Source organism: Pseudorca crassidens, chromosome 15, assembly GCF_039906515.1.
Source record: "Pseudorca crassidens isolate mPseCra1 chromosome 15, mPseCra1.hap1, whole genome shotgun sequence".
Classification (NCBI taxonomy): Eukaryota; Metazoa; Chordata; class Mammalia; order Artiodactyla; family Delphinidae; genus Pseudorca; species Pseudorca crassidens.
In genome coordinates this window covers 6,819,501-6,833,124 of record NC_090310.1, presented here as the reverse complement: position 1 = coordinate 6,833,124, position 13,624 = coordinate 6,819,501, and the positions used below count along the sequence as shown (strand labels likewise).

Here is a 13,624-nt window from a genome sequence, read left to right as displayed (position 1 = left end):
GAGTTGCGGGAGCTGCCAACGCCACGCCCCACTGCCTTCAGACCTCAGGCCTCTCGGATTGGGCTGCTGAGACCCCGGCTGCGAGAACTGTGCGTGCTCTCTCCTTGTTCCCGCCCCCTCTCGCCACTGCCTCCAGGGCTGACCGCCTCCCACACTCGATTGGTGAGTCTTCGGAACTCGGCTCCGACGATAACTCTGATTGGCTGTCGAGGCTGCAAAGATTGCTTACGAGAAAGAGTGGGTGTCCTGCGCGTGCGCAGCTATGGTCCTCCTGAGGGATGATAATTCCCGCTAAATTTCAAAGGACTAGTTTCAGCTAGAGTGTGCCGAGAGGAACGCAAAGCCGAAGGGAAGTGGCCAAGTGAGGGGCCAAAGAGAAGGAGAAAAGACGGGAGCTCTCAGAGTAAGGAAGGGAGAAGGAGAGGGAGTGCTTTATAAACGCTATATATGTATATATTTTTTACTCCTACCCTATGCTGTAGGAAATCTCATTTTACAGAGAGTCTTAGGTATACAACTTAGGTAGGTCACACGACTGATTCGTGGCCCAGCCAGTGTTCTGTTCTGGGACGTCTGACTTTAGAAGTCCTGCTTTTAACCACCACCCTATCCGTGGAACAGTATTTGAGCATTCATTTGACAAACACTTATTGAGTAGTTTACTAGGGTTCAGGAACTGTTGTAGACACTTGGACTACAGCAGTGAACCAACCAATCAAAATTCCTATCCTCATGGAATTTACATTCTAGTAGGAGAGGCAGACAATAAACAAAGAATCATCAGCTCTGGTAAGTTCTATGCAGAGAACCAAAGTAAGGTATTGTAAAAGAGAGTGACTTGGGTATTTCAGATTGGTCAGGGGACCATCTCTGAAGCAGTGATATTTAAAGCTAAGACCTGAATAACACAAAAGGAGCAACCCAGGCAGAAGGAAAAGCAAGTTCGAAGGCCCTAAAGCTTGAGGAAGCTTGGTGTGTGGAAGCAGCAAAGAACAAAGCAGGTTGGAGTGATTATACTGGAGTGGGACCTGATCGTGTAGAACCTTACAGACTTCAGTAAGGAACTTGGGATTTTCTTCTAAGTGTGATGGGAAGCTGTATTAGAATTAAGTCCCACTATGACAGAATACCTCACATAATCGGGGCTTAAACAAGATGAAGTTTATTTCTCTCTCATGTAAAAGTCTAGGTAGGTGTTCCAGGGCTGGTGGGTTGCTCCACTGTGTCAGGGACCCACACTCCCTCTATCTTGTTGCTCCACAGTGCATGACCTCCCCTCCCAAGTTCACCTCATGGTCTATTCCAGCTTTGGCCATCATGTCTGTTACAGCAGCAGGAAGAACCTGCTCTTTTTAAGGACATACACACAACCTCGTTGGCTCACCCTGGTCAGAATTCAGTCACATGACCACACCTAAGTGCAAGGAGGGACTCTGGAAAATGTTTTCTTTATTTTGGGCTTCTATGTGCTCACCTAAACTTCAGAGGTTCTATTACCGAGGTGGAAGGGGAGAAAGGATATTAGGATAAAACCACAGCCTCTGCCACAGAAACCATTGGAAGGATTGTAGCAGGAGCAAGAGATGATCTGATGTTCAGTTTCAAAAAGAATCATTCTGTCTGCTATAGCGGAAATGGTTACAGTGGGGATGATTGAAACTAGGGCAATTAAGAAGTGAGTTCAGCAGTCGGGGTGAAAGGTGATGGTGGCAGAGACTAGGGTTGTAGGAGTAGGTTGGAGAGTAATGGATTGATTCAGGGAATGTTTTGGAGGTAAAATCCATGGGGTTTGTCAATGGATTACATGTGGGAGGTGAGGGAAAGAGGAATCAATGGCAACCTCTCTAGAGAAGCACTGTCCAATAGATCTCTCTGTGATGATGGAAATGTTCTGTATCTGACTGTCCAGTATGGTAGCTACTAGCTACGTGTGGCCATTGAGCACTTGAAATGTGGCTAATAAAGCTGAGAACCTGAAATTTTTATTTTACTTTATTTTAATTAATTAAAATTTAAATTGAAGTGGTTACATGTGGTTAGTGGCTACCATATTGGACAGGGCAGCTCTAGATTTTTGTTTTGAGCAACTGGGTGGCTTATGGTGCCATTTATTGACCAAAAAAAGGAGACTGTGGCAGAAGAAGGTTAGGGGATGCTGATAGCCAGAAATCAGTAGCTTTGCTTTGGATATATTGATTTGAGACACTTGTGAGGCCTCCAAGTAGTTGATCAAGTAGGCAGGTGGATATATAGTTTGGATTTGCAGGTGAGGCCGGAAGTGAAAATGTAGGTTTAGGAGTCATCGGTGTACAGGAGCTAGTTAAAGCCATGAGACTGTGTGAGGTTGCTTAGGTGCAGCACGTAGACAGAGAAGAGGGCCCAGAACTAAGCTCTGGGCACCCCGATGTGTACTTGGTTTCATCTCTCCAGTTATCACAGCCGCAAATGCACTTAAACGCTGCCCCCACCCTGCCCCCCAGAAAAAAAGATGACACCAAGTCACATCCAGATATGCAGCTGTGACATCTCGGACCACTTTAAACATTCCTTCTGGAGTTCACAGTTTCCAAGTGCTGCCCATTCCTCCTGTATTTCCCGTCAGCCGAGGGTTGTTTCTTACTATCCTGAAACCTTGAACAAATTGGTAGTCTTAGCTACCGCAAACCCTGGTGTACAGGATAGTCGTGGGGGAGGAAAATTAGAACGTTAATATGCACTGTGATCGTTTTCGGTTAATTTGTGCCACTGGGTGTGGTGGTGCAAGGAGGCAACCTCCTCTGCCCCTCCCAAACCCTATCGGGGAGTAACAACCCCATTTCCCCTGTATAATCAGAGCACAGCTAGCACGGGAACACCCTTTTCTGCCATTAGCCTGTGGTGGGAGGAGTCCCAGATGGCCAGGTGGAACCCTCACCGGGTTCCCTGGTGAAAATACCTCGCCCACTTGGACAGTCAAGTCCACAGAACATGAGTGATTTGGGGGATGGAAAGGAAATATTTTTAGAGATCAAAGTAATAGTGAGAGCTGCCACCTTCCACCCCCGACCCCAGCCCTTGGTTTCTGAACATCTAATATCGGCTGAGGGAGAATTGACACTGCGTTTCAGTCACTGTGTGAGATCACATATCATTTTCTTTTCTTTTCTTTTTTTTCCACGTATCATTTTCTACAAGAAAGTGTCCCAGCCTCACAGGTGCAGTCTCCTGGGTACTGCTAGATCTGCTTTCAGAACACCGTTTCATTGTTCTATAGGACCAGCTGCTTCTTGTGGATGGGAAATATGATCATGGTCCATGGCTGGCCAACTGTCTTATTTCTCTCACTAGGAAATGAGTTTCCTGGTTGGAGAGATTTTGTCTGGACCCCCCTGTGTTATGCAAAGTCAGTAATTCCAGGGTTGGTGAAATACTCAGAGGCATGACCTGCTGGGAAAGAAAACCCAAATACAGAATAAGTGTTTCTTCCAGAATGTTTAAATGACCACACCCTCAGTGAAGGGATCTGATAGACATGACCTGCCACTACATTCCTGACAGTTTCCCAAGAAACCTGGTGCTCCATTCGGGCCTCAGGACTGTATCCAACCTCCTACTGATTTCACTTACTGTTTATAATACTTTTTTTTTTCGGTTATTTTCTTCATTTTTTCTAGGTAGAGATCCCCTGATATTCAAATAGTGATAGTTTTAACTTCTTTTGATTTTTTAAAATCTCTAATTTCTCTTGTGTAATTTAGTTTTTGAGCATCTAGAACTAGTTAAATAATAGTGGATATCTTTTCTCCTTCTTTAAGGAGAGAAATTTCAGAAGAAACTCTACAAGAAAGCTTTAGTTGCCCTGGCTGTGACCATCTGCCGGGGTTCTGGTGGTTTGGTACTTCTCCTTTGCTAATTGGAGTCGTAATAGCATGGACTAGGGCAAAGCATGTAAAGCTTTAAAAGGGGTCTTCACAAAGTATTACCAGTGCCCTTTGATGTACCTTGGGAAGGGCTGGGAGCTGGCAGGTGGGCCATAGGCAGAATGTGAGGTGGGGCGTGCTTACTGCTGGCTGTAGAGTGAGGAGGGGGCACACAGCCCAGCAGGCAATGGAGAGGCGTGGCTCCACGGTGACCCACACACCAGTCAACGTCTTAAAGATCTTAATTTCTTGCGTTGGATGCTTACTTATTTTATTTTAATTTTTTATTAATTGAGGCTAAAAACATTTCATATAAGCACTGTTTTAGGGAATTCCCTGGCGGTCCAGCGGTTAGGACTCAGCGCTTTCACTTTGGGGGTCCGGGTTCGATCCCGCAAGCTGCATGGTGCGGCCAAAAAAAAAAAAATTTTTTTTAAAAGCACTGTTTTAGCTGTATCTCATAGATTCTGTAAGGTTGTGGTTTTGTTATTTTCTAAATATTCTGCATTTTGATTTGTACTTCTTTATTGACTCAAGTTTCTTTTAAAGAAATATATGTAGAAGCTATAGAACTTTTCTACAACAAAGCTGTAGCTGGTATGAATAACCTCCCTTCTTCACCAGCCGGTTCATGTTTCCTTTGCCTTCAGCCTGAAAAAAAAAAAGAGTTCTTTTAAAAGAGAAAAATAAAAAAATATTCAGGTCATAGGGACATTTTTTTTCTCTTAGTTTTAATCTTAATGTTTAGTGATACTACACAGTGATCAGAGAATGATGGATGTGTATTAGTTCTATTTTTTCAAGCTTAACAAGGCTTTCTTTGTAGCCTAATATATAGCCAAGTTTTGTGAATTTTCTTTGGGTACCTGAAACTAAGGTGTGTTTGATAATATCAGACCTACCTTATTATGCTGTTGAGTTCATCCAACTCCCTGTTTACTTACTTGTAGAGTTTTTCATAATGTAAAGTGTCTCTCTCTCTCTCTCTTTTTTTTTTTTTTTAGCTGCACCATGTGGCAAGCGGGATCTTACTTCCCCGACCAGGGATCCGAGCCCTCATCCCCTGCAGTGGAAGCACGGAGTCTTAACCACTGGACCACCAGGGATGTCCGGTAAAGTCCCTCTTTTACCTTGCTACCCCAGAGAGAGAGAGAGAGAGGGCCTCATGCCAGGACTTGCCGGTCTGACTGTCATTCACTCCAACTCTTCTGTTTCTCTGAGTTAAACTGGGTCCAGGAAGGTCCTCTCTGACCTACTCAGTTCCCCATCTCAAACACCTGAGACAGACCCTCAAGGGCTTTTGCGTGCCATGGTATGCCCCTCATCCTTGAGAACTGTATTGTCCTGGCTGTTTTTGAGATCTGCAATAGCAGTGACCTTGCTACCCTTCCTTCCACACACACCTCTAGAACTCCACTACTTTCGGCAGCCATTCCATTGGAATTGTGGTTTGAAGCTGGAGCTAGTTGATTGTTTTGCTGAAATTGGAATTTGTGTTTTTGTTTCTTATTCTCTCCATTGCTCTTGGATGGTTGCGAGAAGGTAGAGAGGAAATGCTGCCTTTATGCTACCATCTTCAAAATGAAACTGTCTATGGGCTTTTGATTGAATAACGCTGAACCAGTTCACTTCTAGGTAGTACTAGCATACTACAAGGAACCATCTGTAAATCTGGCTAGAGTCTCTTTTTACCCTCGTTTACCTCGTCATAGGGGACTCCCTCCCAAATGGGCCAAGTGAAAACATATGTGACAGGGGAGGGGAGAAGCATACAAAGATGTAAACGATGTCTCAGGTAGCTTACTTAGGCCTTCAGAATCTGGAGTGTACTTAGTTATGGAAAGCTCTGGGTTGCCCCATTCTGAGGCGAGATGGATAAACAGTGCTCAGTTCAGGTTTCATGGTAAATTTCTATCCCCGATATTTACACCAGACTTCAGGAGCACAATAGAAGATGCTTCCTGAAGGGAGAATAGTTATCTGCTGAAATGTCATCTTGCTTCAAACCCGCAGGAGCCCCACTGTGATGCTCTGTTGGCCATGCCAAAGTTCAGTGGACTAGACACCTCCAGCACTATGGTTGGCAAGGCCATAAGGGCATTTTGCTCTGCAGTCTGGACAAAACTTCCTTTTTTGTCCTCTCCTCCCTCGAAGTTTCAAAACTTCCTTTTTTGTCCTCTCCTCCCTCGAATGGACATATTTTCAGGCCAACTGGTAAATGAGTCAAAGAAGGAGTCCTAAGCAGGCTCACTCTACGCAAGTTGGCCATGGGCCCATCCGGGCTCACAGATTCTTCTAAGGAAATCAGCCCCGTCTTCCCATGGCCCACACTGAGTGGGCAGCCCACTGTAGCAGTAGAATTTTGTGCTTAGGGTCACTGACCGCAACTGATGGGAAAGGTGGGAAGACGCATGATCCTAAGACATACAAATCATACCATGACCTATGGCCTTTAAAGTTGTCTGCTGTGATGAGACAAGCAAGGACACTTCATCTCTGCCCATGATGGAGTAACAGGGACTGCATTCACCCTCCCACTTTAAATGACTTAAGAATGGGCAAAGGGGAATTCCCTGGCAGTTCAGCGGTTAGGACTCCGCACTCTCACTGCTGAGGATCCGGGTTCAATCCCTGGTCTGGGAACTAAGATCCCACAAGTCGCGCGGTGCAGCCAAATTGAAAAAAGGGGCAAAGTATATAAAACAATTGTTTTCAGATATTGGACAGTGGGCAGCACAGGACATTGGTACCTGAGAAAAGGGAAAAGAACGAGGTCAGCCCTATCATTGCCCCAGCTTGCTGTCTGGATAGAGTTCCCAGGCTGCAGTACAAGAAGGGGGACCTGACACGCAGCCCACTGGGTTCCCTGAGTTGAGGAGATAGAGCTTAGGCCAAGAGAGCTTGAGTTTACAGGGCAAAGTATTGGAAGGAGAGCTGCACAGAGACAGAGAAAGAGGTCCTGAAATCTTCAGAGGGTTCCTCTTGAGTCTTTGGCTGAGTACTTATCATCACGTGTGGATGAAGAAACTACTCAAGGCTGGATACTGAACCACCAGAAAGGAACAGGTGAAACACTTTCTAGAGAGCACACAAGTCTAGGAATATTTCACATTCCTAACAGCCAGAATGGAAAACCTCATAATACACAAGGCATTGAGAGTACTCCGAAAGGTATTTGCTAAATAGTACTGTAGCCAAATTAGCCCTAGACTAAAGACTGCTTTGGTCCCCACTGACAAATCTTAAAAGCAAGCCTTGAAAAAAAATTACAAACTATTTCCAAATAGCTTAGCTGCATCCCAACAGAGAAGCCAAAAATATTTAAAGGAATACAAAGAAATTCAGCACCCAGATGTAAAATTCACGGTGTCTGACGTCTAATATAAAAAGAGTCAGATATGAATTCTCTGGCGGTCCAGTGGTTAGGACTCCACGCTTTCACTGCCAAGGGTGCGGGTTCAATCCCTGGTCCGGGCACTAAGGTCCCACAAGCCATGCAGCGTGGAAGAAAAAAAAAAAGAATCAGTGATTCAAAAAAGCAGGAAAACAACCCATAGTGAGGCAAGAAAATCAAACAATAGAGACAGACCCAGAAATGACACAGATGATAGAATTAGTAGACAAGGAGAGCAAAACAGCTGTTCAAAATATATATCTTATGTTGAAGAAGGTAGAGGAAAGTATGAGCATGATAAGAGGAGATAAAGAGGATATAAAAAGGCCCAAATCTAAGTTCTAGAAATGACAAATAAAATGTCTGAGATGAAAAGTATGGTGAATGGGGTAAACAGTGGACTAGACACTACAGAAAAAAAGATTATGAACTTGAAGTCATACCAATAGAAACTACTGAAAATGAAATACAGGGGGGATAAAAAGATGGGAAAAACACCCACAAACAGAACCCCAGTAAGCTGTGGCACAACTTCAGGTGCACCCCTCAGGAACTGGTGGCAGCAGGTACCTCTGGAAGTGGGGTTAATATAGAGACTAAAAATAAGATGTGAGATTTAATTGAAAGTCAGTTTACAAAGGCATTAGACTCAACAACAAAAAGAAAAACCACCCAATTTAAAAGATGGGCAAAGGACTTGATTAGACATTTCTCCAAAGAAGATATATGAAAAGCTATAAGCACATGAAAAGATGGTCAGTGTATCATTAGTCATTAGGAAATGCAAATCAAAACCACTTCACCCCCACTAGGATGACTATAATTTTTCAAAAAAAGGAAAGATAAAAGTGACAGTTGTCAGACAGGATGTGTAGAAATTGGAACCCTTGTACACTGCTGATGGGCAGCCTCTGTGGAAAACAGTTTGACAGTTCCTCACAAAGGTAAATATAGAATTACCATATGACTCAGTAGTTCCACTCCTAGGTACAGGCGTACCTCGGAGATATTGTGGGTTTGGTTCTGGACCACCGAAATAAAGCGAATATCACAGTAAAGTGAGTCACACAAATTTTTTGGTTTCCCAGTGCATATAAAAGTTATGTTTACACTATACTGTAGTCTCTTAAGTGTGCAATAGCATTATGTCTAAAAAACAATGTATATACTTTAATTTAAAAATACGTTATTGCTGAGACTTCCCTGGTGGTCCAGTGGCTGAGGCTCCATGCTCCCAATGCAGGGGGCCCGGGTTCGATCCCTGGTCAGGGAACTAGATTCCACGTGACACAACTAAGAGTTTGCATGCTGCAACTAAAGATCCTACGTGCCGCAACTAAGACCCGTGTGGCGCAGCCAAATAAATAAATAAATATTTTTTTAAAAGAGGGGGTGAGAAACATTTTTAAAAAAATACTTTATTGCTAAAAATGCTAACCATCATCTGAGCCCTCAGCAAGTCATAATCTTTTTGCTGGTGGAGGGTCTTGCCTCAGTGTGGATGGCTGCTGACTGATGAGGGTGATGGTTACTGAAGGCTGGGGTGGCCGTGGCAGTCGCTTAAAGTAAGACAGCAGTGACGTTTGCCACATTGATTGACACTTCCTTCCACAAATGATTTTTTTTGTAGCCTGCAATGCTGTTTGATAGCGTTTTACCCAGAGTAGAACTTCTTTCAAAATTGGAGTCAATCCTTTCAAACCCTGCCGCTGCTTTATCAACTAAGTTTATGTAATATTCTAAATCCTTTGTTGTCGTTTCAACAATCTTCACAGCTTCTGCACCAGGAGTAGTTTCCACCTCAAGAAACCACTTTCTTTGCTCATCCAGAAGAGAAAACTCTGCATCCATGAAGGTTTTATCATGAGATTGTAGCAATTTGTTCACATCTTTAGGCTCCCCTTCTAAATCTAGTTCTCTTGCTCTTTCCACCACATCTGCAGTTGCTTCCTCCACTGAAGTCTTGAGTCGTCCATGAGGGTTGGAATCAACTTCTTCCAAACTCCTGTTAATGTTGGTATTTTGACCTCTTCTAATGAATCATGAATGTTCTTCATGGTGAATCCTTTCCAGAAGGTTTTCAGTTGATTGCCACGATCCATCAGAAGAATCACTATCTGTGATAGCTATAACCTTAAGAAATGTATTTCTTAAATAATAAGACTTTACTACTATATATAAAATAGATAACCAACAAGGACCTACTGTATAGCACAGGGAACTATACTCAATATTTTGTAATAACCTATAAGGGAAAAGAATCTGAAAAAGAAGATATATATCTGAATCCCTGTGCTATACCCTTGAAACTAACACAACATTGTAAATCAACTATACTTCAATAAAATTTAAAAACAAAGCAAAGGGAAGAAAATAAGACTTGAAAGTCAAAATGACTCCTTGAACCATGGGCTGGATGTTATGTTAGCAGGCATGAAAACATTAATCTTGTGGTCCATCTCCATCAGAGCTCCTGGGTGACCGGGTACATTGTCAATGAGCAGTAATATTTTGAAAGAAATCTTTTTTTCTGAGCAGTAGTTCTCAACAGTGGGCTTAAATATTCAGTAAACCATGTTGTAAACAGATGTGCTGTCATGCAGGCTTTGTTGTTCCATTTATAGAGCAGAGTAGATTTAGCCTAATTCTTTATTTATTTTTATTTATTTATTTTGGATGCATTGGGTCTTTGTTGCTGCATGTGAGCTTTCTCTAGTTGCGGTGAGCGGGGGCTACTCTTCGTTGTGGTGCGCGGGCTTCTCACTGCAGTGGCTTCTCTTGTTGCGGAGCACAGGCTCTAGGCACGTGGGCTTCAGTAGTTGTGGCACGTGGGCTCAGTAATGTGGGCTCCGGAGCACAGGCTCAGTAGTTGTGGCGCACGGGCTTAGTTGCTCTGCAGCATGTGGGATCTTCCCAGACCAGGGCTCGAACCTGTGTCCCCTGCATTGACAGGCTGATTCTTAACCACTGTGCCACCAGGGAAGCCCATGGAGACAACTTTTTTCCTTCAACGTCCTGAACCAACCTCTGCTAGCTTCAGATTTTTCTTCTGCAGCTTCCTAGCCTTTCTCAGCCTTCACAGAATTGAAGAGAGTTGGAGCTTTGCTCTGAATTAGGCTTTGGCTTAAGGGAATGTTGTGGCTGGTTTGATCTTCTGTACAGATCATAAAACTTTCTCCATATCAGCAGTAAGGCTGTTTTGCTTTCTTATCATTCATATGATCACTGAACTAGCACTTTTAATTTCCTTCCAGAACTTTTCCTTTGCATTTACAACTTGGTTAACTGTTTGATGCAAGAGGCCTAGCTTTTGGTCTGTCTTGACTTTCAGCATGCCTTCCTCATTAAGCTTAATCATTTCTAGCTTTTGATTTAAAGTGACAGACATGTGACTCTTCCTTTCACTTGAACACTCAGAGGCCATTGTAGGGTTATTAATTAGCCTAATTTCAATATTGTTGTCTTAGGGAATAGAGGGGCCCCAAAAGAGGGAGAAAGGTGGGGGAATAGCCCGTCAGTGGAGAAGTCAGAACACACACAACATTTATTGCTTACGTTTGTTGTCTTATATGAGCGCGGTTTGTGGTGCCCTAAAACAATTACAATAGTAACATCAAAGATCACACATCACTGTAACAAGTATAATAATAATGAAAAAGCTTGAAATATTTCGAGAATTACTAAACTGTAATTTAGAGTTTAGAGTAACATAGAGACATGACGTGAGCAAATGCTGTTGGAAAAATGATGCAGATAGACTTGCTCAGTGCAGCGTTACCACAAACCTTCAATTTGTAAAACAAAACAGGACAAAACAAAAAAACCCCCCATACCTGTGAAGTGCAGTAAAATGAGGTATACACCCAAAAGGATTGAAAACAGGTACTCAAACAAATACTTGTACACAAATGTTCATAGCAGCATTATTCACAATAGGCAAAAGGTGGAAACAACCCAAATGTCCATCAGTGGTTGAATGGATAAAGAAATTGTGGTACATACATATGATGGAATATTGTTCAGCCATAAAAAGGAATGAAGTGCCGTCACATGTGACAGTGTAGAGAAATCTCAAAAACGTTATGCTAAGTAAAAGAGTTCAGATACAAAAGGGCACAAGTTGTATGATTCCATTTATAGGAAATGTCCAGAATGGGTAACTCCATAGAGACAGAAAGCATGTTGGTGGCTGGATCTGGGGGAGACGGGAATGAGGAGTGATGGCTTAAGGTCTGTGAGGCTTTCTTTGGGGGTGATGAAAATGCTTTAGAACTAGACAGACACTGTGAATGTACTAAATGCCCCTGAACTGTATACTTTACAATGGTTAGTTGTATGTTATGTGAATTTCACCTCAATTTATAAAAAAGACATTAGACAACTAGGTTCCATTCCCCTTTAGGGCCCGCAGGTAGGTGACTGTCCCTTCTCTACCTCGAAAGAACACTGGAAGTTTATTCCTGGAGAAGGTTTCTGGACTGTGGGATCCAAGCCCAGTTGAAGATGAAGGTACCTTATTGAAAATATGGGGATTTAAAGAAAGCTAAAGTGCACCAAATGTTGGGACACCAAACCCACCTCCGCCCCCAACCTCCGCTCCCAAAATGCTGGTAGCCAGCCTTGATCCTCCAGGCAGAAGCTTAAAAGTATATTTTGAAATATGACTAGCCCCAAAGAAATATTTTCTGAAATATGACTAGCCGAAGAGAATAGACTTAAAGACATTGCGTTTGGAGTTTCTCCATGGAAATGGTTGAGCTGGATCACCCTACAGTGAACCCCAAAGGCAGAAAGCTCTACCGAGGCACACAGAGCTGCCAGTCACCTTTTAGTACTCACTGCGGTGCCCTGCTAAGGATCGCTGGTATTTCTGAGGGAAACACCTTGTATGAAAGGCATAGATACAAAAACAAAAACAAACAAAAAACCAAAACCGAAAACAGAAATAAGCAACCTGAAAGAAACAGATACAATGCAGAGAGAAGATTTTACAAAAAAACCCATAATTAATATCCTTAGAGAGATAAGATACTACTTTCATGAAACAAAAATAAGATGCTTTTTTAAAAAGAATAGTCAGAGAACGAGAAAGAAATGTTGGAAATTAAAAATACGAAAAAATATGAGAAGAGAAAAAAACGGAGGGAAAAGTGTAACTGAAAAAATTTAAGAAATTTCCCAGAATAGAAGGGCATGAGTTTCTAGATATAAAGGGCCTATCAAGTGTCCCAACACAACTGAGAAAAACCAAGAACCTCACCAAGGCTCATCCTTGTGAAACTGAAAATAGTGGAGATTAAATATATGTATTTAATACATATATATTTCTAAGGATACAAACAAATGGTCCAAATTAGTATTTATAATAGCACCTCTGGAAGCTAGAAGGCAAAGGAGCAATGCATTAAAAATTCTGTCAAAAAATAATTTCCAACCTGCAATTCCGTACACAGCTAACCTGCAATTATGAATTACTCTGGAATAAAGGCATATTCATTAATTCGAGGTTCGGATGCAAGCGACAGAAAACCCAAAACAATAGTTACAATTTTCTTTCTTTCTCACATAAAAATCCAGGTCACTAGAGTGGTTCTGTTCCATGAAACTCTCAGCAACTCAGGTTCATTCCAGCCCTCACTCTGCCATGCCCAGAGTGTGGGCTTCATCCTCATGGTCCAGGATGGTAGCATCTGAGTACCAGCCACCAGATGGAGAAAGGGATGATGAAGAAGGAGCAAGGGGCATTTGCCAGCTATGTCTTTAGGAAGTTTCTCAGAAGCTGCTAAATGACACTTCTGCTTACATCCCATTGGTCAGAATTTGGCCACATGGCCACACGAAGCTGCAAGGGAGGCTGGAAATGTAGAAATAAAGACTTGATTTTGGATGATCTTGTGCCCAGCTAAAAACTTTATTACTAAGGAAAAATAGAAGACAGACGTGTGGAATAAGTAGCAGTCTCTGCTACACAGTCGTGAACATTTCCTGAGCACTCTTTTTCAGAAGCCACTTGTATACAGTTGTCCCTCAGTATCTGCAGGGGACTCAGACCAGAACCGTCCCTACCAAAACTCCATGATGCTCAAGTTCCTTATATAAAATGGCACAGTATTGTTGGCCCTCCATATCCGTGGGTTCTGTGGAGGGTCAACTGACCAAAGTGAAGGGCTAAAGCAAGAAAGAGGAAGACTTGGGATCCATGAGTGAGGGTCCAACACCAGAAAGATAAAGGGACTCCCCGGGGTGTTGATTAAAGGAGATTTCAAGATGACAGCTGAGCTACAGGCCTAAATGGCAGCCAGCCCAGAGTAAAGAAGGTCAGATGGTTCTA

General features: G+C 42.8%; 1 long non-coding RNA gene across 2 annotated transcripts in view; it reads left to right on the top strand.

Moving 5' to 3' along the window:
- The first annotated feature begins 46 nt into the window (after positions 1–46).
- LOC137206722 (uncharacterized) overlaps positions 47–13,624 on the top strand; it is a 41,993-nt gene continuing 28,415 nt past the window's right edge. Inside the window, exons 1-3 of one of the 2 annotated variants that reach the window (XR_010934810.1) lie at positions 47–162; positions 4,904–5,011; positions 9,237–9,990. This is a non-coding gene — a long non-coding RNA (uncharacterized lncRNA). Of the gene's footprint in view, positions 163–4,903; positions 5,012–9,236; positions 9,991–13,624 lie in introns of those variants that run through there. The other variant, XR_010934809.1, reaches the window with a different exon arrangement.